The sequence below is a fragment of the Oratosquilla oratoria genome, chromosome 15, assembly GCF_046742065.1.
Source record: "Oratosquilla oratoria isolate Oo_2021 chromosome 15, ASM4674206v1, whole genome shotgun sequence".
NCBI lineage: Eukaryota > Metazoa > Arthropoda > Malacostraca > Stomatopoda > Squillidae > Oratosquilla > Oratosquilla oratoria.
The window spans coordinates 67,862,477-67,885,078 of record NC_134791.1 but is presented as its reverse complement, the minus strand read 5'-3'; the positions used below and the strand labels follow the sequence as shown (position 1 = coordinate 67,885,078).

The window sequence follows — 22,602 nt, the reverse complement described above, 5'->3', positions numbered from 1 at the left end:
TATATATATATATATATATATTTTTATAATTTATTGTGTGGTACTTTGTCAAAGACTTTTTGTAAATCTAGGAAAGCCCAATCAGCCCATCCATCCCTTTCTTGTATTATATCTGTCTTGAGTAGAAACAGATTAAATTTGTGGTAGGCCTACATGATCTTCCCTGTCTGAATCCAAATTGTTTCAAGTTTATTATATTGTTTTCTTCCAGGTGTTTTACCCATCTATTCTTGATAATTTTCTCAAAAAAGAAGAAAAAAAAATAAAATAAAATAAAATAAAATAAATAAATTGGCTACAGTGCTTGTTAGGGAGACTGGTCTGTAATTGGTTGGTTCTTCCTTGTTTCCACCTTTATAAATTGGTACAATGTTTTGCATTTTTCCAGTCATTTGGTATTTTTCCTTCTTTGAGTGAGCAACTTATCATGTTGTATATTTTGTCCATTAGTTCTTCTCTGCATTCTTTTAGTATCCAGTTTGCAAATCCGTCCGGGCTGTGACATTTCCTAATGTCAAGGTTCATTAATTGCTCCATTATTTCTTCTTGTGTTATTATCATTTCCGTCATGGGGGGGAGATCGCACTTTGCTTCCTTCATCCCAATGCTGTACTTTTTCTTTAGTGAAAACAGACTTGAAGTGATTCTTCATGACTTCAGCCATTTCTAAATCTTCTGTGTGTTCTGTATTTCCTTGGTGCAGTTTCATAATTTCCTCTTTATTTTTATGTTTACCATTCACATATCTATAGAACAGTTTACGTTGATCTTTACATTTTTCTATGATGTCTTTTTTGTGGATTCTTTTTTCCTCTCTGCTCACTTTTACATATTCATTTCTATAGATGATTTATATTTGCCACTTTCAAGGTTTTTTGATATTTTCTCCATCTTTTCCAAGCTTTGTCTCTTCTATCTTTTGCCTCATTGCATCTTCTGTTAAACCAACATTTAATGTATACCTTCTCTTGTTTCTGTCTTGGTACATATTTATTCATTTGTTCATTATATATTTCCATCAAGATTGCCCATTTCTCTTCCACTTATGTCTTTCATATAGAATTTTTCCCAATTTTTATTTTGAAAGAATTTCTTAAGTTTTCCAAAGTCCGTTTTGTTGTACCTCAATCTTCCTTCCCTGTACTTTTCATTTCTCTCCATATATATTTCTTCCTTTAGTTCAGCCTCTATTAGTATGTGGTCACTCTTTCCAAATGGTGTCTTGTATTCGATTTTATCCACATTTCCAGGTTCTGTTGTAAATATTAAATCCAGTCTCAATGGTTCTTCATTACTTCTATATCTAGTATTTTCATTGACCCATTGTATGTTCCATGGTCACGTCTAGTAATACATTTCCCATAGATCCTCTCTGCCCTTCACTGTTATCTCCCAGCAGATTTCTTTACAGTATTTATTTTACCTAGTTGTCGTATTTACCTAGTTGTATTTTACAGGAAGAGAGCTATGCTTGTAGTGACCTGCTTCTGTATATTTCTGCATCCAGTTTGTTCTTAAAAGTCATGTATAGTTTTAGCACTCACTGTTTCCTCATTCAGTTTGTTCCAGATATCTATCACTCTGTGTGGGAAGCTATTCTTTTTCAGATCTCTTCTGTATCTGTCCTTCTTAAATTTCTTCTCATGTACTCTTGTGTGTATTTACTCGTACCTAGTTTTATTTACCTAGCTGTATTTACCTAGTAGTATTTTAGAGGAAGGGGAGCTATGCTCCTGGTGTTCCATCTTCATATCTCATTTTATCTAGCATGTTTTTAAATTTGTGTATCTTTTTGCACACACCACATTTTCATCTAACTTGTTCCAAACGAGTATCATCCTGTGGAGAAAGCTGTTCTTTTTCAGGTCTCTTTTATAATTGTCTTTTATTTTCTTTCTGTGTCCTCTTGTATCTCTACTATCCCATTTTATTAGATCCTCTCTATCAATAATTTCTATGCCTTTCATGATTCTATAAATAGTTATCAAGTCTCCTCTCTCTCTTCTTTGCTCTAATGTCTGTAGCTCAAGTTTTGCCAGTCTCTCCTCATATGGTGGTTCTGAGAGCGTTGGTGTCGATTTCATAATTGCTCTTTGTATTCTTTCAAGTTTTGTTATACATTTTTTTTTAACTTGGTGACCACATCGTCACTGCAAACTCCAATTTTGGTCTTATCAAAGTGACTAGTATTTTCTTCACCATTTCTTTGTCCAGGTATGTAAATGCCACTTTGATTGTTCTTATTAAATCATAAGTTTCTCCAAAAATTTTACTTATATGTTTCTCAGGGGACATATTATTCATAATGACTCCCAGGTCCTTCTTATTTTCCACTTTTTTGATTTCTTCCTCTCCCAATCTATATTATCCCACTATTCTTTTTTTTTTGCTTCTTCCAAATTCCACTATGCTACACTTCTTAATATTGAATTCGATCTTCCACTTCCTACTCCATTCCCATACTTTATTGAGATCACTCTGCAGTGACTCACAATCTTCTACAGTGTTCACTTTTTTCAACAGTTTTGCATCGTCCGCAAAGAAGCTCATATAACTTTCAATTCTTTTATCCATATCATTAATATATATAGCAAACATTATTGGAATCAAAACTGTTCCTTGTGGAACTCCACTGATCATTTCATCCCGATTAGAATGTTTGTCTCTTATCACCAGTCCCATTTTTCTTTCATGCAAGAAGTCTTCCATCCACTTCAGTAGTTTGCCCTGTATTCCTCCTGCAGTTTCTAATTTCTTTAGCAATTTCTTATGTGGCACCTTATCAAAAGCTTTTTTCAGGTCTAGAAATGCATGATCAGCCCATCCATTTCTTTCTTGTATTACATCTATTAGCCTTGAATAGAAACACATCAAGTTTGTGACACATGATCTTCCTTGTCTAAATCCAAATTGCCTTGGATTTAGTACATTGTTTTTTCCCAAATGCCTTACCAATCTAATTTTGATAATTCTTTCACAAATTTTAGCTATCATACTTGTAAGAGAGACTGGTCTAGAGTTAGTAGGGTCTTCCTTGTCCCCCCTTTATATATTGGTACAATATTTGCTCTTTTCCAATCTTCTAGAACTTTTCCTTCTTTCAATGAACTCCTTATTAGACTATGTATTTTGTCTGTTAGTTCATTCCTGCATTATCTCAAAACCCAGTTTGCCATTTCTTCTGGTCTATGCGATTTTCTGACATTGAGATTACTCAAGTGATTCATTATTTTTTTCTTTGTTACTTCTATCATTTTCATAGTGGGGGCTTTCTCCTCCCACTTGACATCTCTAAGTTGTATGTTCTCCCTCGTAAACACTGATGTAAAATGCTTGTTCATAAATTCTGCCATTTCTATTTCCTCTGTGTATTCAACTCCTTGTCATAGTTTGACTAATTCTAGTTTGTTTTTCAGTTTGTTGTTTACAAATCTGTAAAATAGATTTGGTTGACCTTAACATTTTTCTATGACATCCTTTTCATATTTTCTCTTTTCTTCTCTGTGCAATTGTACATATGTATAACCAGTATATATTTCTCATTTTTAAAGTCTTTTGTCTTTCTTCCATTTTATCCAAGCTTTATTTCTTTTTGTCTTTTAACTCCCTACATCTTTTGTTGTACCAACACTTTACATATCCTTTTTCTTGTTTTTGTCTTGGAACATACTTTTCCATTCCTTCTTTATAAATTTTTGTCAAAATATTCCATTTCTCTTTCCTCCTTCTGTATCCTTTCCCAGTCTGCTTTTTGAAAAAAAATTATCTTATTTTATCAAAATTTGTTTTTCCATACATCAATCTTCCCTTTATATATTGTTCGTTTTTTTCCATGTATTTTCCTCATTTAGTTCCAGTTCAATCAATATGTGGTCACTTTTACTTATTGGTGTCTTATATTCAATCTTGTCCACTATTTCAGGTTCTGATGTGATTATTAGGTCCAGTCTTGATGGTTCTTCCTCATTTCTATACCTAGTATTCTCTTGTATCCATTGTGTCATTGTGTGTTCTATAACCATTTCAAGTAGTACATTTCCCCATAGGTCATCTCCCCCTTTCACTGTCATCTCCTCCCAGCAGATTTCTTTACAATTAAAATCACCCATTATAACTATTCTTACTCCATCTTCCATTATCTTAGTGTTATCCTTGTGTCTTCTAACATATTTTTATGTTCTCTCTTTCCCCAAGAAGCCGTTTTAGGAGGCACATAATAAACCACAAACTTCCTGCTCTTCTTATCCCTGTGCTCTATTTCCATCATAATCATATCTACTCTATTCTTTCCATATGTAACATTCCTCCCATTTATATTCTTCTTAGTCAGGAACATAACTCCACCCCCTTGTTTTACTTCTTTGTTTCTAATCCAATAATTATATGCGCCATGTCCTATACTGTTGGGTGGTAATGGACCTTTCAATTTTGTCTCTACAATTCCCATTATGTCCGGTTCTTTTTCCTTTCGGTAATTATTCAGTTCATTCAAGCCTGTTATTAATCCATCTATATTTGTGAAAGACACTTTTAATTTTCTGTTACCTCCATCCTGTTATCTGTTTCCCTTCCGTTTTTCTCCACTATGAACCATTTCCTCACTTTCATATCCACTACTTTCCGATAGAATTTTTCTTTGTCTGACTCTGTTCTGTTCTCGTTTTTTCCTTAGCTTTTATAATTTTTGTTTTATCTTCCTTTCTTTCCTCTTTATTTATCCCTCTTTTTGTCCATACCTGTTTATACTGATCACTTTTTGCTAGTTTCCCTGTTTTTTTTATTTTTTATAAGATATTCTCTGCTGTTGTTTGTGACCTGAATTTAACCTTAATTGGTCTGGTCTTGTCTATATTGTATTTCCCAAGTCTATATATTTCTTCAATTTCTTTCCCTATTTCTTGTTCATCTTCTTGAACTATTTCTAATACCTTGTTTACTTTTTCCTTCTCCTTTACTCTTGTAGTCCTATTTGGATTATGCTTCTCTTCCATTCCTAATATAATTATACATTTCTTTTTATCTGCTAAGTCTCTTACTATATTCTCCTTCTCTCTCATCACTTTAATAACTGTGTCCTTAGTTTGTTCTTTCATCTGTTGTTTCACTATATCTCTAAATTCAATTTTGTTATTCTCTTGGACTTTTTTCCAACCACTTGCCTCTTTTGCTATGGACTCTTTATTCTCTTTATTATTACTCTTTGATTCCTCATTCTCATCCTTTACTTTTCTTAACTGTCTTTTTTATTCTTCTATTTCTTTAGTTAGGTTTTGATTCTCCTTCTTTGGTTCTTCCAGTTTATCAACTCTTTGAGTAGCTAGTGCTAGTTGGCTAAACCTAGCCTCCCATGCTTCGTTCATTTTTCTTAGTTTCTCCTCTAGACTTTCTAGTCGGGGGAGGTTGTCATCTCACTCATAAAATCCATATAAGTAATTATCTCCTTTTTCCATTGAGCTGCTATTATCTATATTGCTACTTTTAATACCTCTGCTCACCTGTTTGACCTCGTCTGTATCATCTGCACTCCTTTTGTTTACACGTCTTCTGACGTCCAAGGCCCGTTCGTCGCCTTCCTTCTTTTTCTTCACCTGCTCACTACACCACGTCGCCGAAATCCACGAAAATTGCGTGTGTTTTTTTCCCGAAGTTCCAATCTTCTCCGTCAATCCGACTCTGTGTGTATTTACCTAGTTGTATTTTACGGGACGAGAGCTACCCATTTTCGTATCTCTCCGCATCCAGTTTATTCTTAAAATCTTGTATAGTTTTAGCACTCACTGTTTCTCCGTTTAGTTTGTTCCAGACATCAATAACTCTATGTGGGAAACTATTCTTTTTCAAATCTCTTCTGTAACTGTCCTTCTTTAGCTTCTTTTCGTGTCGTCTTGTTTCTCTTCTGTCCCATTATAATAAGTTGTCTCTATCAAGAATTTCCATCCCTTTCATAATTATGTAAATGGTCAACAAATCACCTCTTTCTTTTCTCTGTTCCAGTGTTGATAGATGTAATTTCTCCAATCTTTGTTCGTATGTCAAATCTGATAATGTAGGTGCCATTTTTGTCGCTGCTCTTTGATTTTTCTTTCTTTCTTTTTTATTTATTTATTTATTTATTTATTTTTGCTAGGTGTCCATACTGTTGCAGCATACTCTAGTTTAGGTCTTATTAGTGTAACCACTATTTTTTTTTTTTTTTTTTTTTTACCATTTCTTCATCCATGTAGTCGAAGGCCACTTTCATTGTGTGTGTGTGCGTGTGTTTTGGACTCGTGATCGACAGTTATTAACCTCCGGATGAGAGCTCAGATCTCGTATGACCGATCTGTGGGTAATACTGTGACCTAACACGCACACACACACCCAACTCCCCGCCCACGAGAGTTGGAGTAGCAACCCGCAGCGCAGCGATACTGAAATTATTTCAGCCTTGGGCGGGATTCGAACCCAGACCGCCGTAGTGGCAGGCCACGAGGTTGTGTGTGTGTGCGTGTATCTATTGATATGATCAAAGTCAATTATGGGGGTGGAGCTTTAATGGCTGAAATGGCTGAATGTTGCAAACAAACTACAACAACGACTGTGGAGGTCGATGCTAATAAGATCATATTGACGCCATTCTTACTGCTTCGGTATCACCATGTCCAATGTCACAATGGATATTGTTACTTACGCACGTAGACACATTTGAAATTTGTTTCGTTCCAGCAAACTGTAATTAGTTTCACTACTAGTCATAAGCTGACGTCAGATGATTTTGTTCAATGAAAGAACCCCTCTCACAACTATGGGTATAAACTCATCCCAATTAACCCTATCACCCTCATTCTCTTGTAGCGTTATTTTTATTGGGGGCGGCCATCAGGTGATTTTATTGAGCTGATAACTCCATATGCAGCGTAAGTTATATTTCTTAAGGTCACTGTAGCGCGTTCAGGTTCGTTCTCGTCTCGTATGTATAAGACTTCGATGTCCAACAGTTATCGACGAAGGTAAATTGTTCAGGCTTCCCGTACAAAGAGGACAATTGTGACGGCTTATGTCGCAATTACTCTACTCTAATAACGGAGTAACACTTACAACAATTCTGATTAGAACAAAATTTCTTAATTATCCGCGTGTGCTCACAAGAAAAGACATGTTCTTGTAATAAAAGTTACGCATCCGAGTTGGTGACAGAAGTGTCTAGCACGAAACGGCGACGTCGCTGTGCCGCGCCAGGAAGACGCCGTCTGCCACCACGTCAAGCACGCATGCAACATGAGTCACATAAAGGTTATTCCTACTCCTCGAGACACATTTCCATCGCGTCAAGTGTACTGAGTGGGTCAGTGCTATTATTAGTTTCACTGTTCTAGCTTGTGTTAGATCGGGACTGCCTAGGACAACCAACAGGTGAGGTGGAGTAGGTATTTTCAAGTCTGCTACGATTTCGATAATTAAATATTTTATTCTGCTTATCACCAAACAATTTTATTAATCTCTGGTGAGGATCTTGGACTAAATGTATTACGTTTCCCTAACGCTAAGTCGACGAAATCAGTAAGTCTGAACAACCTAAGAAACAACCCATGTGTTTAAGTGAGACAAAACTAGTATTCAGTCGAACCAAAATGCTTATGCTAGTACACGATTAACTGCTTGATCAATCTACGGTATGTGTCAGCCTTGATAACAATCGTTAATCGGTCGTTAACATTAACAGGTCTGGTTTTCAAACCGATTGGACCAACAGCTCCCAATTATGAGGGGGGGGGGGTCCTGAGGGACCCGGATCCTCGAAATTTTTATTTATCAATCTGTTTATTGTATGTAGTAAATGTTTTGTTGTTGAAACAGTTGTGAAATGATCAGAGGCAGATTACCCATATATTTCATCGTGACAGGATTTTATGGAGCACAATATACTTTGAAAATCTCATATTTTCAAGATTCTGGGAGTACCACACCGCGCAAATAGCGGAGAGGGGGGTCACCGAATTAATGGAGCGGGCCTGCTGTGGATGTACTGTGTCTTGCGACACTGCTTCAGACCCAAGGCAATGGACAAGATGCAGGGATGACCCGTCATCCAGGAGATGCCAAGATAAGAGGGTGGAGGGGAGGGGAGCATGTAGGGGATGGAATGGGTGGGAGTAATTTCTATACCTTTGTTTTTTGGCTACCTCCCGTGTAAGGGGGGTAAAGCCTTTGGTATATGTATCTATGTATGTAGTTTCGCAGTCCATTTTGCACACCATTTCTTTGAAAAAGCATACCCGCGAAACTAGTCAGGAAAATAATCAGGCTAAGACTCCTGTGTTTCCTACTCCCACTTACGTGAACATGTCAGAATCTCTCTCTCTCTCTCTCTCTCTCTCTCTCTCTCTCTCTCTCTCTCTATATATATATATATATATATATATATATATATATATATATATATATATATGCACACACACACACTTTCGTCGAATGGACGGCGAGAATTGGTGTACCGAAGAAAAAGGAAAATCTACGTGGATCTCAACGTTCAGGAAGTGCCTTATTGTATTTATAGGGAAGGGGAGTGCTCGTGGTGTAGTGGGGGGGAGTGATAGGGAAGGAGAAGGGAAGGGATTATTGAGGGAAATGAGGAAGAGAGGGACATGGTCCAGGAGGCCAGGCGTCTTCTAAACAAGAGGCGGACCGACAATAATGATTTTGGTGACGACGGGATCAACAAAAATGTAAAGATTAGAAGTATAGATAAGAGCAGCACAGTGGAAGGTGATGATAGTAGTTTCCAGGGATTTAAAGAGGGTGGGGGGACACCAACCTCCCCCGATTGGCAAGACTAGAGGAGAAACTTGATAAGATGACCGAACATTGGGAAAATCGGTTCGGTAACGTAGCCAAAATTGCGCAGAGAGTTGAAAAATTGGAAAAACTAGAGAAGGCGAACAAAAATTTAACTAATGAAATAGAAGAATTAAGAAGACAGTTAAAAGAAGTAAAAGAGGAGAATGAAGAATTAAAGAGGAATAATAAAGACAACAAAGAGGCCATAGCAAAAGAAGCACAGGGTTGGAAAAAAATCCAGGAAAACAGTAAAGTTGCATTTACTGACATAATTAAACAGCAAATGAAAGAACAAACTGAAGACTCAGTTATCAAAGTGATGAGACAGAAGGAGAATATAGTAAGAGACTTAGCAGATAAAAAGAAATGTATAATTATATTAGAAATGGAAGAGAAACATAACCTAGATAGAACTTCAAGAATCAATGAGGAAAAATAAAAAGTAAGCAGTTTACTAGAATTAGTTCAGGAAGATGAACCTGAAATCATGAAACAAATTGAAGAGATGTATAGACTCGGAAAGTATAGTACAGATAAGACCAGACTAATTAAGATTAAATTCAGGTCACAAACGACGGCAGAGAATATCTTAACAAAAACAGGGAAACTAGCAGCAAGTGAATAATATAAAAAGGTATGGATAAAAAGAGAAATGAATAAAGAGGAAAGAGAGGAGGAAAAAACGAAAAGACATGAAGCTAAGGAAAAAACGAGATGAGAACAGTCAGAAAAAGTGAAATTCTATTGGAGAGTAGTGAATATGAAAGTAAGGAAATACGACATACTAGAGAAAAACAAAAGGGAAACAGAGAATACAATGGAAGTGGCAGAAAACTAAGAGTGTCTTATACAAATATAGATGGATTAATAACAGGATTGAATGAGCTGAATGATTATCTGAAGGAAAAAGAACCGAACATAATGGGAATTGTAGAAACGAAATTAAAAGGTCCACTACCACCCAACAGTATAGGACATGATGCATATAATTATTGGATTAGAAACAGAGAGACAAAGCAAGGGGGTGGAGTTATGTTCCTGACTAAGAAGGATATAAATGTGAGGTGTGTCACATATGGAAAGAATACAGTAGAGATGATTATGATCGAAGTGGAAGACAGAGATAAGAAGAGCAGAAAATTTGTGATAAATTATGTGCCTCCAAAAACAGCCTCGTGGGAAGAGAGTGAACATAAAAGTATGTTAGAGGACACAAGGATAACATTAAATAAGATAATGGAAGATGGAGGAAGAATAGTTATGATGGGTGACTTTAATTGCAAAGAAGTCTGCTGGGAAGAGATGACAGTAAAGGGTGGAGACGGCTCATGGGGAAATGTTCTACTCGAGATGATTATTGAACATATAATGACACAGTGGATACAGGAGAACACTAGGTATAGAAATGAAGAACCATCGAGACTAGACTTAATAATCACATCTGAACCTAGAATAGTAGAAAAGATTGAATATAAAACAACAATAAGTAAAAGTGACCACATATTGATTGAACTGGAACTAAATGAGGAAAAATACATGAAAAAAATGAACAATATAGAAAAGGAAGATTGATGTATGAAAAAACAAACTTTGATAAAATAAGAGAATTCTTTCAAAAAGGAAAATGGGAAGGAATATACAAAAAAGAAACAACAGTAGAAGAGAAATGGAATATCTAAAAAAAAAATATATGTATATATATATATATATATATATATATATATATATATAAAAGGAGTGGAAAAGTATGTCCCAAGACATATTATTCATAACAATGACTCCCAGGTCCTTCTCATTTCTACTTTTCTTTTTCTTCTCCCAATTTATATGATCCTGTTATTCTGTTTTTGCATTTTCCAAATTCCATTATACTACACTTTTTAGTGTTGAACTCCATCTCCCACTTCCTACTCCATTCCCATACTTTATTTAGATCACTCTGTAGTGACTCACAATCTTCTTCCGTGTTCACTTTTTTGAATAGTTTTGTATCATCTGCAAAGAAGCTCATATAACTTTCAATTTCTTCATCCATATCATTAATATATATAGCAAACATTATTGGGTCCAGAACTGTTCCTTGTGGAACACCGCTTATTACTTCATCCCATTTTGAGTGCTGGTTTCTTATCACTACTCTCATTTTTTTAGGTCTAGAAATGCACAATCAGCCCATCCATCTCTTTCTTGTATTATATCTATTAGCCTTGAATAGAAACATATTAGATTGGTGATGCATGATCATCCTTGTCTGAATCCAAATTGTCTTGGATTTAGCACATTGTTTTTTTCTAAATATTTTACCCATCTACTTTTGATCATTCTTTCACAAATTTTTGCTATTGTACTTGTTAGAGAGACTGGTCTATAGTTGGTAGGGTCTTCTTTATTTCCCCCTTTAGATATAGGTACTATATTTGCTTTTTTCCAATCTTCTGGAACTTTTTCTTCTTTCAAGGAACTGTTTATTATGCTATGTATTTTGTCTGCCAGTTCATTCCTGCATTCTTTCAAAATCCAGTTTGCTATTTCATCTGGTCCATGCGAATTTCTGACATCAAGATTACTCAAGTGTTTCATTATTTCATTCTTTGTTACTTCTATTTCTGTCAGAGGAGGGACTTTCTCTTTCCATTCGATCTCTTCAGGTTGTATGTTCTCCCCTGTAAACACTGATTTAAAATGTTTGTTCATAATTTCCACCATTTCTATTTCCTCTGTGTATTCAACTCCTCCTTGTCTTAATTTCTCCAAATCTTGTTTGTTTTTCAGTTTGTTGTTTACAAATCTGTAAAATATGTCCGGATCTTTTTCCTTCAGATACTCGTTCAGTTCATTTAGTCCTGTTATTAATCCATCTATATTTGTGTAGGACACTCTTAACTTTCTGTTATTTCCATTGTATTCTCTGTTTCTTTTTTGTTTCTCTCTGTTATGGTCCATTTCTTCAATTTCATATTCACTACTCTCCAGTAGAATTCTTGTTTTTCTGACTCAGTTCTGGTCTCGTTTTTTTTCTTTAGCTTTTTTCCATTTCATTTTTTCTTCCTCTCTTTCCTCTTTATTCATTTCCCTTTTTATCCATACCTTTTTATATTGTTCACTTTCTGCTAGCTTCCCTCTTTTTGCTAAGATATTCTCTGCTGTTGTTTGTGATCTGAATTTAATCTTAATTGGTCTGGTCTTATCTGTACTATACTTTCCGAGTCTATACTTCTCTTCAATTTGTTTAATTATTTCAGGTTCATCTTCTTGAACTAATTCTAGTAATCTACTTTTTCATTTTCCTCCTTGATTCTCGTGGTTCTATCTGGGTTATGTTTCTCTTCCATTCCTAATATAATTATACATTTCTTTTTATCTGCTAAGTCTCTTACAATATTCTCCTTCTGTCTCATCACTTTGATAACTGAGTCTTCAGTTTGTTCTTTCATTTGCTGTTTAATTATATCAGTAAATGCAACTTTACTATTTTCCTGGATCTTCCTCCACCCCTGTGCCTCTTTTGCTATTGTTTCTTTATTGTCTTTATTGTTCCTTTTTAATTCTTCATTCTCCTCTTTTACTTCTCTTAACTATCTTTTTAGTTCTTCTATTTCATCATTTAAGTTTTTGTTCGCCTTCTCTAGTTCTTCCAATTTTTCAACCCTCTCCGCAATTTTCGACTTTTTACCGAACCTAATCTCCCAATGTTCAGTCATTTGTTCAAGTTTTTCCTCCAGTTTTGCCAGTCGGGGTGGTTGGTATCCGCCGCCCCCCTCATTAAATCCTTGGAAATTACTATCCTCACCTTCCATTGAACTGCTCTTATCTATGTTTCTAATCTTTACATTTTTGTTAGTCCCATCATCGAAATCCAAATCAGCGGTTCGGCATTTGTTTACAAGCCGTCTGGCCTCTTGGACCAAGTCCTTCCCTTCCTCATTTCCTTCTATTTCCCTCAGTAATCCCTCCCCTTCTCCTTTTTCCTCACTTTCCCACTACACCATGAGCAATTCCCCCCCCCCCTGTAAATACAATAGGTACTTCCTTTGCTTTGGGATCCACGAAAATTTCACTTTTTCTTCGGAACGTCCTCTACGTCGTCCATCCGATGAAGTGTGTGTTTGTGTGTGTATTTACCTAGTTGTATTTTATGGGAAGGGGAGCTATGCTCGTAGTGTCCCGTCTTCATATCTCATTTTATCTAAACTATTTTTAAATTGATGTATTGTTTTTGCACACACCACTTTCTCATCTAACTTGTTCCAACTGTCTATTACTCTGTGAAGAAAGCTGTTCTTTTTCAGATCTCTTCTATAGCTGTCTTTCTTGATTTTCTTTCCGTGTCCTCTTGTATTTCTATCATCCCATTTTATCAGATTCTCTCTATCAATAATTTCTATGCCTTTCATGATTCTGTAAATAGCTATCAAATCTCCTCTCTTCTTTGCTCTAGTGTCTGTAGTTCAAGTTTTGCTAGTCTCTCTTCATATGATAGTTTTGAGAGTGTTGGTACCAATTTTGTAATTGCTCTTTGTATTCTTTCAAGTTTTTTTATACATTTTTTTTTCTTGGTAACCACATCGTTGCAGCATATTCCATGTATGTGTGTGTATTTACCTAGTTGTATTTACCTAGTTGTATTTTACGGGAAGGGGAGCTATGCTCGTGGGGTCCCGTCTTCATATCTCATTTTATCTAAACTATTTTTAAATTCATGTATTGTTTTTGCACACACCACTTTCTCATCTAACTTGTTCCAACTGTTTATTACTCTGTGAGGAAAGCTGTTTTTTTTCAAGTCTCTTCTATACCTGTCTTTTTTTATTTTCTTTCCGTGTCCTCTTGTATTTCTGTTATCCCATTTTATCAGATTCTCTCTATCAGTAATTTCTATGCCTTTCATGATTCTGTAAATAGCTATCAAATCTCCTCTCTCTCTTCTTTGCTCTAGTGTCTGTAGTTCAAGTTTTTCTAGTCTCTCTTCATATGATAGTTTTGAGAGCATTGGTGCCAGTTTTGTAATTGCTCTTTGTATTCTTTCAAGTTTTTTTATACATTTTTTTGTACTTGGTGACCATATCGTTGCTGCATATTCCAATCTTGGTCTTATCAGGGTGATTAGGATTTTCTTCACCATTTCTTCATCCAGGTATGTAAATGCAACTTTGATTGTTCTTATTAAATTATAAGTTTCTCCAAAAATCTTATTTATATGTTTCTCAGGTGACATATTATTCATAACAATGACTCCCAGGTCCTTCTCATTTTCTACTTTCTTTCCTTCTTCTCCCAATTTATATGCTCCTGTTATTCTGTTTTTGCTTTTTCCAAATTCCATTATACTACACTTTTTTGTATTGAACTCCATCTCCCACTTCCTACTCCATTCCTGTACTATATTTAGATCTCTCTGTAGTGATTCACAATCTTCTTCAGTTTCCACTCTTTTCAGTAGTTTTGCATCATCTGCAAAGAAGCTCATATAGCTTTCTATTCCTTCATCCATATCATTAATATATATAGCAAACATTATTGGGGCCAGAACTGTTCCCTGCAGAACACCGCTTATTACTTCATCCCATTTTGAGTGCTGGTTTCTTATCACTACTCTCATTTTTCTTTCTTGCAAAAAGTCTTCCATCCAATTTAGTAGTTTTCCCTGTATTCCTCCTAGAGTTTCTAATTTCTTAAGCAACTTCTTATGTGGTACTTTGTCAAAAGCTTTCTTTAGGCCTAGAAATGCACAGTCCGCCCATCCATCTCTTTCTTGTATTATATCTATTAGCCTTGAATAGAAACATATTAAATTGGTGACGCATGATCGTCCTTGTCTGAATCCAAATTGCCTTGGATTTAACACTTTGTTTTTTTCTAAATATTTTACTCATCTACTTTTGATAATTCTTTCACAAATTTTTGCTATTGTACTTGTTAGAGAGACTGGTCTATAGTTTGTAGGTTCTTCTTTATTTCCTCCTTTATATATAGGTACTATATTTGCTTTTTTCCAATCTTCTGGAACTTTTCCTTCTTTCAAGGAACTGTTCAGTATGCTATGTATTTTGTCTGCCAGTTCATTCCTGCATTCTTTCAGAATCCAGTTTGCTATATCATCTGGTCCATGCGAATTTCTGACATCAAGATTACTCAAGTGTGTCAATATTTCATTCTTTGTTACTTCTATTTCTTCCATAGGGGGGACTTTCTCTTTCCATTCAATCTCTTCAGGTTGTATGTTCTCCCCTGTAAACACTGATTTAAAATGTTTGTTCATAATTTCCGCCATTTCCATTTCCTCAGTGTATTCAACTCCCTCTTGTCTTAATTTCTCCAAATCTTGTTTGTTTTTCAGTTTATTGTTTACAAATCTGTAGAATAGTTTTGGTTGATCTTTACACTTTTCTATGACATCTTTTTCATATTTTCTCTTTTCCTCTCTGCACGTTTGTACATATTCATTTCTATAACCGGTATATATTTTCCATTTTTCAGGTCTTCTGTCTTTTTTCCATCTGGTCCAGGCTTTGTCTCTTTTGTCTTTTAGCTCCCTACAACTTTTGTTGTACCAGCATTTTACATATTCTTTTTCTTGTTTTTGTCTTGGGACATACTTTTCCACCCCTTTTTTGTAAATTTTTGTCAAAATATTCCATTTCTCTTCCACTGTTGTTTCTTCTTTGTATATTTCTTCCCAGTTTTCTTGTTGAAAGAATTCTCTTATTTTATCAAAGTTTGTTTTTTCATACATCATTCTTCCTTTTCTATATTGCTCATTTCTTTTCCTATATTTTTCTTCATTAAGTTCCAGTTCAATCAATATGTGGTCACTTTTACTTATTGGTGTTTTATATTCAATCTTGTCCACTATTCTAGGTTCAGATGTAATTATTAGGTCTAGTCTCGATGGTTCTTCTTCATTTCTATACCTGGTGTTCTCCTGTATCCATTGTGTCATTGTATGGTCAGTAATCATCTCAAGTAGAGCGTTTCCCCATGAGCCGTCTCCACCCTTTACTGTCATTTCTTCCCAGCAGATTTCTTTGCAATTAAAGTCGCCCATTATAACTATTCTTCCTCCATCTTCCATTATTTTATTTAATGTTATCTTTGTGTCCTCTAACATACTTTTATGTTCACTCTCCTCCCATGAGGCTGTTTTCGGAGGCACATAATTTATCACAAATTTTCTGCTCTTCTTATCTCTGTCTTCCACTTCGATCATAATCATCTCTACTGTATTCTTTCCATATATGACACTCTTCACATTTATATCCTTCTTAGTCAGGAACATAACTCCACCCCCTTGCTTTGTCTCTCTGTTTTTAATCCAATAATTATATACATCATGTCCTACACTGTTGGGTGGTAGTGGGCCTTTTAATTTTGTTTCTACAATCCCCATTATGTCCGGTTCTTTTTCTTTCAAATAATCATTCAGCTCATTCAATCCTGTTATTAATCCATTTATATTTGTGTAAGACACTCTTAGTTTTCTGTCACTTCCATTGTGTTCTCTGTTTCCCTTTTGTTTTTCTCTTGTATGTCGAACTGCCTTAGTTTCATATTCACTACTCTCCAATAGAATCTCTCTTTCTCTGACTCCGTTCTGTTCTCGTTTTTTTTCATAGCTTCAAGTCTTTTCTGCTTTTCTTCCTCTCTTTCCTCTTTATTCATTTCCCTTTTTATCCATACCTTTTTATATTGTTCACTTGTTGCTAGTTTCCCTGTTTTGGATAAGATATTCTCTGCCGTCGTTTGTGACCTGAATTTAATCTTAATTGGTCTGGTCTTATCTATACTATACTTTCCGAGCCTGAATTTTTCCTCAATTTCCTTCATAATTTCTGGTTCATCTTCCTGAACTAATTTTAGTAAACTGCTTACTTTTTCATTTTCCTCATTGGTTCTTGAGGTTCTATCTGGGTTATGTTTCTCTTCCATTCCTAATATAATTATACATTTCTTTTTGTCAGCTAAGTCTCTTACTATATTCTCCTTCTGTCTCATCACTTTAATAACTGAGTCTTCAGTTTGTTCTCTCATTTGCTGTTTAATTATATCAGTAAATGCAACTTTACTGTTTTCTTTTATCGACTTCCATCCCTCTCTGTTTTCTTTACTATTCCTCTTCAATTCCTCATTCTCCACCTTTACTTCTTTTAACTGTCTTTTCAGGTTTTCTATTTCATCAGTTAAGTTTTTGTTCGCCTTCTCTAGTTCTTCCAATTTTTCAACTCTTTGTAGAATGTTGTTAACATGACCGAACCTACGCTCCAAGTCCTCGATCATCTTATCGACCTTCTCTTCTAGTCTTGTCAGTCGGGGGGGTTTGTGTCCCCCCCCCCACCCTCTTTAAATCCCTGGAAAATATTCTCATCACTTTCTACTGTATTGCTCTTATCTATACTTCTAATCTTTACATTTTTATTAGACATTTCATCGTCGTCGGGGGGCCGTTTGTTTACCTTTCGCCTGTCTGCTTGGGCCAAGTCTACTCCTTCCTCATTTCCTTCCATTTCCCTCAGTAATCCCTCCCCTTCTCCTCTTTCCCTACTTTCCTACTACTCCACGAGCAATTTCCCCCCACCCTGTAAATACAATAGGCACTTCTCTTTGCGTTGGGATCCACAAAACTTCAATTTTCTTCAGAACGTCTTCTAAGCCGTCCGTTCGTTGAAGTGTGTGTGTGTGTGTGTGTGCGTATGAGAAAGGTAGAAGGGAGAAACATGGGTCTTGATCCGATTATCGAGTTTATTCCAGGAATAAACTCGATAATCGGATCAAGACCCGTGTTTCCCCCCTCCACCTTTCTCATAATTGTCCAAATGTCTGCTCCGTGACCTCAGCTCAGTCTGCTCCATGACCTCAGCTCAGTCTGCTTCGTGACTGCAGCTCAGTCTGCTCCGTGACTGCAGCTCAGTCTGCTCCATGCCCTCAGCTTGAGTCTGTCCTGTGACCTCAGCTAACGAATACCTCTTGTTAAGTTTATTACTTCCTGTGAAATATATATCTTCGAATTGTGACAAGTGATTGTGTTGTGTTTTGTAACGGTATACGTACAGCGCTATACAGTTACAGGTATAAGATAATGTGTAGTGTTCTAGTGATTTAGAATAAAAACTGTTACTGTTCTCCAAAGTTAGGAGTAATAGTATAAGGTAAGCTTTTGGTCTTCGTATATTTAGTTTTAGTGACCGCTTTTGTTTCTTTTGTTGATTTACATTTTCTCTTTACCGTTTGTATTGCCGAAGGAGCGAAATGGCTTGTGAAGGTTGTGGTGTGAGCCTTGAGGACCATCTCAGGGTGTGTGAGGAAATTCGTCTTCTCAAGAGTGCGCTCTGTGAGAAGAGTGAATCCTCCCAACAGCCCAAAGAGCGTTCCACCTCCTCCACTTCTGCCACTGCCGTGAGCAAGTGGCGCTCCGTGGGGCCCCATTTGTCGGGCCCGCGTTCGGTAAGCGGAAGCCCTGCAGAGTAACCGCTGGCACTAGCCAATCGTTTTGCTCTGCTGGAAGATGAGGTGGCTGAAAATCAGGAGTTATTGGTGGTGGGGGACTCCATGGTGCGAGGCTATGACGACATCCTGCAGCGGAAGACTAAACGACGTTGCAAGCTTGTATGTCATTCGTGCCGTGGGATCGCCGATTGTACCCAGACCATCAGGGACCAAAGGATACGATTCTTCATATGGGAAGTAACGATGTGGGTAGGGTGAGATCAGAGGAACTTTTTCGGAATTACAAGGTCCTTCTTCAAGAGATGAAGGAGCGTTAGAGCCGTCACGTAGTCTGTGGGATCCTTCTGAGGATCTACGCTGGCTCATGTTGGAACAGTAGAGCTATAGGGATCAATGAGAGGATATAACGATTGTGCCCGCAACTGGGATACCACTTTCTTGATCCTTGGTATCTCTTTTCCAGGCGTCATAACCTTTATACTTCTGATGGGATCCACCTTACTCGCAGAGGCAAAGATGTTCTTACAAACCTCATTGTGGGAGTTTGTAATTATCTAGTTCCTGTTTTGGGGTAGAAACACAAAGGGAAGGGGAAATAGAGTGTATTGGGGAAAAACGGGTAGGGTATAGAAATAATGTAGAGCAATATGTCACTGTAGGACAAAATATAATTTTAGGATATAATGTCGGTAGAGGACGAAATATTACATAAGGATGTAATGTCAAAGAACAAAATATCACGATGGGATGTAATAATAGTGGAGGACAAAATATCACGATGGGATATAATGATAGTGGAGGACAAAATATCATGATGGTATGTAATGATGGGGCAAAAAATCACAGGACATAATATCATTTTAGGAAGGGATGCCGGACAAAATGTCAATGAACGACGGGTGGCCGGTGTGGATCGCGGTGACGTAGGGGGCAAAGTATACATAAGAGATCGGATGACCGTGAGGGACCAGATGTCCATGAGGCATTGAATGTCAATATAGAGCAAGGTGTGAATAAAGAACAAAATTATAATGTAAGGCATGATGTTGGAACTCAAAACATGCCAAAAAGAAATAATCACAATTTTCTTAATACCATGTACTTTAATGTTCATAGTATTAGGAACACAATCCAAGAAATACAGGCGTATGTCAAAAGCGAAAATCCCGATATGATAGGAATAACTGAGACATGGTTAAATGGTGGAGAGTTTGAAGCTGAATTTAATATTGAGAGATTTAAACACTTTCTGTTCTAAGTTAAAAGTAATGTCCATGCCTGTGTTTTAGAGAAAGTGAAACAGGATGTATATGATAGTTTGTGGGTAGAATTAACCCAAACAAGTGGACAAAAAATTTATGTAGGTGTAATAAGCCAAAAACATTATCATTAGCAAACGACAAACTGTTGTTTCAAGAACTGTCTAGTTTCTGCAACCGGGACTTATTGATTATGGGTGATTTCAATTTTACTGTCATTGACCCTTGAACATGGCCATATAGGTAGTCGCTTGATAGATTTTCTCGGTGACAATTACTTAGTTCAGCATGTAAAGGAGCCCACAAGACATGGAAACTTACTCGTCTAATGATCATTAGCCGCGGAAGCATGATAACAGATGTAGAAGTTGGTGAAACTATTGCAAGTAGCGATCACAACTTCGATTCAAACTGCTAAATTTGTTTAGAACAGATACTTGTGTTTCTAAAATACCTGATTTCAATAAAGCTCAGTTAATAGGACTACGTCAGGAACTTCAGCTTACAGATTGGGAGGCAAAATTAAGCGAAAGACCTATAGATCAGATGTGGGAAACATTTCAAAATATGTTTACTAAGGTGATTCATACTCGCATCCCGTTTAAGGACAGACGCCCCTCAAATCAGGTTCGTCCAAAATAGCTTCACAAAGAAACTGAAAAAAACATTGCTAAAAAGAGACAGGCTTATAAGAAATATAAGTGCTCGGGTGCACCTAATGACTATCAAAGTTATGTAATAATACAGAGAGATTTATAAAGGACAATAAAAAAATGAAAATGACAATATGGAATGAATATTGCTGATAAATCCAAAGAGAATCCCAAATAATTTTATAGTTACATTAGAGATAAAAAGATTAGGAATCATATTAGCCCACTATTATCTGCTGACGGTCAACTTGAATAACCAAATAAAGGAACGTGTGATATTTCAATCAACTATTCTATCTTCATATTCGTAAACAAAACACCTCAAAGTGAACTCCATATTGGAACCTGTGAAAAATCTAGGATGAGCTTACTACAGTAAATATAACAAGAGAAAAAATTAAAAGATGTATAGAGAAACTCACAATTAATAAAACACCAGAGCCTGGTGGTTGGCATCCAAGAATCTTAAAGGAAATGAAAAATGAGATTGTTGTTCCATTAGAATTTATTTTCAAGAAATCTATCATATCCAGAGATATCCCCAAGAGAATGGAAGCTAAAGTTATTCCCATATTCAAAAAAGGTGACAAAAAGAAACCAAATAACTAAAGAACTATAAGCTTAACTTCAATCGTAGGAAAAATGATGGAAACTATCATCAGAGATGCTATCGAACATCATTTTGAAAGTAACTGTGTGGTTGGCATCCAAGAATCTTAAAGGAAATGAAAAATGAGATTGTTGTTCCATTAGAATTTATTTTCAAGAAATCTATCATATCCAGAGATATCCGCAAGAAAATGGAAGCTAGCTAATGTTATTCCCATATTCAAAAAAGGTGACAAAAAGAAACCAAATAACTAAAGGCCTATAAGCTTAACTTCAATCGTAGGAAAAATGATGGAAACTATCATCAGAGATGCTATCGAACATCATTTTGAAAGTAACTGTTTGATAAATAATAGCCAGCATGGATTCAGACGGAAACTTTCTTGCTTGACTAACTTACTCGAATTCTACAACACAGTCATCTCGAATTATGACAAAAGAAACAATATAGATTTAATATATTTAGACTTTGCAAAAGCTTTTGATACCGTCCCCCACAAAAGATTACTTACTAAATTAGCTTCACACGGAGTATGATAGCCCAATAAGTTGGACTAGTAATTGATTGAATTACTAGTCTGTATGTCTCTCCCATAATTCTGCTGATATGTCTGTCAGGTGAAAGATTGTCTTTTATTAACACTCCAAAGTCTTTCTCCTCTTTTCCTTTTGCAAAGACTAGCTAAAAATTTGCCCATTTCCATTACTTTGTATTTTTTGACACTGAAAATAATTTTTCATTCTTGGCTCCATGCAAAACAAATGTCTTGATCTATTTGCAATAGCCTACAGTCCTCATTTTTCATTCTTCTCATGATGTATGTGTGTTTGTGTCTGTATTTACCTAATTTCAGTATACAGGAAAGGCGCAATGCTTGCTGGGTTCTGTCTCCTACTCTATCATACCTTGTCTCAAATTAATGTACAGTTCCAACTTAATCTATATACTTGATTTCCAAATATCCAGAGCTGGGCACAGACAGACAGGTAGTGCATTACCAAAAAATCTGAGTATAAATACTGCATATGTGTATATACATATACACATATGCAGTATCACATCGATGGAAATGCACCTCCGATTTTTTGGTAACTCACAACCTGTCTGGCGGTAACATGACCAGCTTTGCAAATATCATATTTAGATTTAAATTCATATATTGTTCCAACTTGGGCTATATCTTCATTAATTTGTCTCATGACCTGTTAGCCCTCCTATCTTTAATCAATAGAATCTCTTCTGTCAATGTAATCTATCCCCTTTAATGACCTGAATACTATGATCATATCACCTCTTTCTCTCCGATCTTACAAAGTTAGCAGACCCAGTGCTTTTGGTCTTTATATGTTTTATTGGCCAGGTTGAGCACTGCTTTGGTTGCTGCCCTTTGAATTCTATCTTGCTTATATCCTTCACTCTGTGTGGGGAACATACCATTGAAACATATTCTAGTCTTAGATCAGGGTTTCAATGAATTTTTTCATCATCTCTTTATACTTATAATGAAAAGTCACTCAAATCTTCTGCAGCAGTCTGTTCATCTCTCCCACAACCCTGCTGATATATTTGTCAGATGTGTGTGTATTTACCTAGTTGTATTTTATGGGAAGGGAGCTATGCTTGTAGTGACCCATCTTTGTATCTTTCAGCATATAGTTTGTTCTTAAATTCTTGTATGGTTTTTGCACATACTATTCTTTCTTTTCCTGTTGACATTTCCCATTTTCATATGGGGTCACCATTCCTTGCTAGTTATTTCCACTGGTTTCGGTCCATCACCTTCTCCTCCTCCAGCTGTTTCTCCTTAACCACTTCAGTACGG

The 22,602-nt window shown here is 36.1% G+C and overlaps 1 protein-coding gene and 1 long non-coding RNA gene across 11 annotated transcripts in view; one reads left to right on the top strand and one right to left on the bottom strand.

Annotated features, from left to right (window-relative positions):
• The window catches only part of LOC143033486 (protein FAM135A), a 1,114,982-nt gene that overhangs the window by 41,217 nt on the left and 1,051,163 nt on the right, over nucleotides 1–22,602 (bottom strand). The gene's annotated exons all lie outside the window — the stretch shown is intronic.
• The window catches only part of LOC143033491 (uncharacterized), a 118,508-nt gene continuing 95,974 nt past the window's right edge, over nucleotides 69–22,602 (top strand). The window contains exon 1 of the long non-coding RNA XR_012967182.1: nucleotides 69–7,392. This is a non-coding gene — a long non-coding RNA (uncharacterized LOC143033491). The remainder of the gene's footprint in view (nucleotides 7,393–22,602) is intronic.